Source organism: Quercus suber, unplaced genomic scaffold (genome assembly GCF_002906115.3).
Source record: "Quercus suber isolate HL8 unplaced genomic scaffold, Cork oak 2.0 scaffold_452, whole genome shotgun sequence".
Classification (NCBI taxonomy): domain Eukaryota; kingdom Viridiplantae; phylum Streptophyta; class Magnoliopsida; order Fagales; family Fagaceae; genus Quercus; species Quercus suber.
In genome coordinates this window covers 36,705-40,951 of record NW_027069903.1, presented here as the reverse complement: position 1 = coordinate 40,951, position 4,247 = coordinate 36,705, and the positions used below count along the sequence as shown (strand labels likewise).

The 4,247-nt window shown below is 35.4% G+C and overlaps 1 long non-coding RNA gene across 1 annotated transcript; it reads right to left on the bottom strand.

The window, feature by feature from the left end:
* Positions 1–1,382: 1,382 nt before the first annotated feature.
* LOC111990243 (uncharacterized) lies at positions 1,383–3,909 on the bottom strand. Its single transcript, XR_010624497.1, has 2 exons — positions 3,318–3,909; positions 1,383–1,944 (listed from the first exon to the last, which is right to left on the bottom strand). It is a non-coding gene; the product is annotated as an uncharacterized LOC111990243 (long non-coding RNA).
* Positions 3,910–4,247: the final 338 nt, after the last annotated feature.

Here is a 4,247-nt window from a genome sequence, read left to right as displayed (position 1 = left end):
CCCAGAGAGAAAGCACCATAGGTCCCACCAATTTTTTCTCCTTTCATCTCTCCAACCAAACACCCACAAAAATCATTTTCTCTCCCATTTTTTCTCTTATTTTTTCCATCCTCCCTAAAATCTCTCCATCCAAATAGGCCCTAAATTAGGTGAATCGATTTTTGGTGGGCCCGGGGAGAAAATACCTTGGGCCCTCCAATTTTCTCTCCTATCATCTCTCCAACTAAACACCTACAAAATCCATTTTCTCTCTCTGTTTTTCTCCTCTATTTTTCATCGTCCCTAAAATCCACCCAATCAAACAGACCCTTAGCAAGCAAATTAGTCTATACAACTAACCAACTAACGTTTACATCTTTGGATTAACTCATATTAAGCTACATGGTTATGATCCGCTTATGAAATAGTGGTTTCTAACACCCAAAAGTAGTTTTTGATCCACTCATCGCATGTATGAAGCTACATGGTTATGATCCGCTTATGAAATAGTGGTTTCTAACACCCAAAAGTAGTTTTTGATCCACTCATCGCATGTATGAAGAACGCCAATGATTCTGCAATATGAACTTGAGATATTTAGGGTTCAATCCCTACTTGATTGAGAGGGAAGATTTGAGATATTAATTTATAAATGAAGAGAGATTTCAAACCATAGTTGCTTAGGGCTCAAATTCGAAGGGGAATGTTAAACTGGGAAACACACAAGTCAGGGTTGGGTAGAATAGATGTCATGTTTTTTAAAATAGGCCACCGCATAATGGAACAAGAGAGAAAGACCAATGGACTATGTTGACTCATTTTTAACCGTTATAGGATAGGACCCTTTAATTTCGGGCTCACAAGCTACAACAACCCATTAAACTAGTTGATCGCACAGAGCTGATTTCACTAAATTTGTTTTGCCTTCGAGTCTTCGACTCTTATCCTATGCAAATCCCTTGTTAAGTAGATCATGAAATCCAAGTAAATCTCATGTCCCTAAGAAACGTAGTGACCAATGACCAAAGAAAGAGTCGACCTCAATGTCCTTAATAAGTTTCAAATATTCTTTGAATGGATTTATTGATCGGGTTTTTTAATTTTTTTTTCTTGTTCGTTTTTCAATGCTTTGCAATCCACCAAATGATTATGTTAACTAGTATTTGTCCTTCCTGTTGGTTCTCGAGAAGGTAAAACAATTCCCATCTACTTTTTTTGATGTTGAAAAAGAACCCCCAAGAAAAAGTTCTAAGATTTGACACAAAGTCGATGGGAGCTGACTCTTTAAGACACAACGATAGTAATAACTAATAAATAATAGTAGGCCAATCTACGAAAATAAAAATAGATCACTTAACTGTGAAGCATCTAAAAGCAATCCAATCATGAAATTATTCAGAAAGTTATATCAATGGCAAAAGCCATCATCAAAGAATCATGATAACTGATGCGTTATATCAATCTTGTGATTACAAATACAAAAGGGAGTTTGGACGTGCTAGTTAATGCATTTATCATTATAAATACAAGTGGGAGTTTGGACATGCTAGTTTATGCATTTATCATTACAAATACAACAAGCACCTGGGAGCTAAAACCTTAAGTTAATACAAAAATGGTTAAAGTCATAGCATGCAATCCATCTTCCTCAATAAATACACTGACAAGAATATCTAGCTCTTAAACGGAAGACAAATGTAGGCTCTGTAATTTCCACATAATATAAACTTACCCATCAGGCTCTTAAGATGCTTGCAGGAATAGTATCTTCTGCCAGCTACAAAGTAAAGATATGATACCTAGGTTTGGTTTTCAATTGTGTGATTTGAGGTGGAAAACTTGGCAGGCCGGCTTATACGACCTCTTGGTTGAAGCCTGTTCAAACTTCTTGGAGGCAGCTTCATTCTCTTCTAACCTATTCTGAACAAAATATCTTATCCACCAAGATGAGCTTCGCAATTTGGCCTTCACAAAATGAACATTCTCATGTCATGTTCAACAAGTCAATGCAGTAAGTAAATTTTCTTTAACAGGAACCACAACATAACAACAGTTGCACAACAAAGGCACAAAAAGCAAAGACATCTTCGAAAGGCACTATTCAAGTAATCAATTCTCAACCATCACTTTCCTGGATATCCTATTCCTAATTCAAAATATATAATTACTTAGTTTTCTGCTGTATATATCTGAGAAAAGCATCTAACTCTTTTGTTTAATAAAATTTAAAAATATTCATCCTTTTACTTATATCAATTTAACAAACAAATAATAATTAATAATTTTGTCCAAACCATTGAAATTTATTGATAATTTTCATAACCTTGACCTCAATTTTGTTCAATTTAACTTCCAAGAAAACTCTGAGAAAGGAAGGAAACAAGATTCTTCAAACACATGCTGAAACCAATTATTGCAAGAATTCATGGTTCAGTTTATTTACCTTAATTTGTATGCAATCAACCAAAGAGTTTAGAATTTCAAAATTATTTATAAAGTCTTTTCATGACAATTTATAAATTTACTTCTCTCAAGTTTTCCATTAAATACAAAATCAGACAATATGGCCTCAATGTCTTAGAAAAAAATTGGTTTGCTCAATCATAACCAGTTTGTTTATATTAGAGCAGCATATAGTGCACTGACTTGTAGATAAAGAAATGGCATCAGAACATCTCTATAGCTTTTCACAACATTGCTGATAGTTTACTTCACAGGTCTGAAATGCAGGGGTGAGGGGGGGATGTTGTTGGCTAGGATACTGCAGCTTTATGCCAACCTTAAGTGCATTAATTCACCAATTAATGATTCAGCAAAAAAAACACATAACAATTATACAGTTTTTCCTTCTTTTATTAGTAGAGATCGGGCCTTGGTTTGAAGGCAAGTGCCTTCCACCAAAAGCAAAAGGTCACGGGTTTGAGCCTGAGAATCAGCCTCTCCTAGCTTTGTGCACTTAGTACAAACTTTTGTTCTTCCTTTACCAGTAAGAGTTACACACACCCAATGTGCTGTGAACCCACAGCCTCACCCTCCATCCATTCTTGTGGAAGGGAGAAGTGTCATTTGAGCCATAGCTCTTAGGAAATGAACAGTTTTTCAATTATGTCATCTTTTTCGAATCCAGGCCACATGTTGCCAAATTAAATTGCACAACAATGGCAATAAAGAAGCCAAGAGCTTTGTAGCTCAATTGGAACCTCCTAGTGTTTCCAATGGAGTCATCCAAGATTCAAACCCCCCACCCCAACTATTGATGTATCCATACACAAAAAAACAAAAACAAAACAAAACAAAACCAATGACTAAAGAACATTTAGAAAAACATAATTACTTACAGGACGGCCAAATTTGGACAACTCCGCACCTTTCACTCTACGCTGACCTGGATAACCTACACGTGGAAGAAATCACCAAAATTTTAGAAATTTAAATTTTTTTGTGGCAAATAAAATTTAAAATAAATGGGGGGAAATTGACTAAGTAAAGATAAATTTTGCACGTCTGTGTCTATTACACTATGTCAAGTCCCTTTGCCATTCAAAAGATAATACTGCCTAGGTCACTGATTATGATGACAGATATCAAGGGACATATCTCTAGATAGCAGTTATGAACACTAAAAGAGAATCTCCAGAAGGGTACAATGCTTATTTAATTTGTCCTTAGCAATTAGAATCATTAAGCTAAATGTGAACAGTACTAGGGTAGCTCCAAGAAGGGTAAAATACAATTAAACCAGATCCTGAAAGTTGAAAGTAAAGTCAAACAATCACAAAAGTGAGAATTGACAATTACAGTATTTACATAAGGGAGAGGGGATGGTGGTAAAAGCTTGTCCGAGAGAAATTCAAATATAATCAATACAAAAGCTTGAGCCATCCAAATGGTAATGTCATCCAAGAAAAGAACTGACATTGTTCAGGATGCATAGAACAACCCCCCAAGTCCCCAATTTTTTTGAAAGAAGAGAGGTGGGGGGGGGTGCTGCAAATGCTTTTACTAGGTAGAGGACCCTTTTTTTTTTATTTATATATATATATATATATAAGAGTTGTAGTAGGTGTGCAACTGTGTAAATCTATTAGCATTAGGGGTAAGAAAAGCTGTTATGATAATTGAAAAGGAGTCAGACAAACTAGTACACAATAAATAAAAAAGTTCTTTGTCCTTTGTATCGTGGGAGGTGGGGAGTAGGACATTTTAGTTCAATATACTAGTATCATTAGAGAAAATTTTGAGAGTCTACGAGGGCCTTGCATATAAGT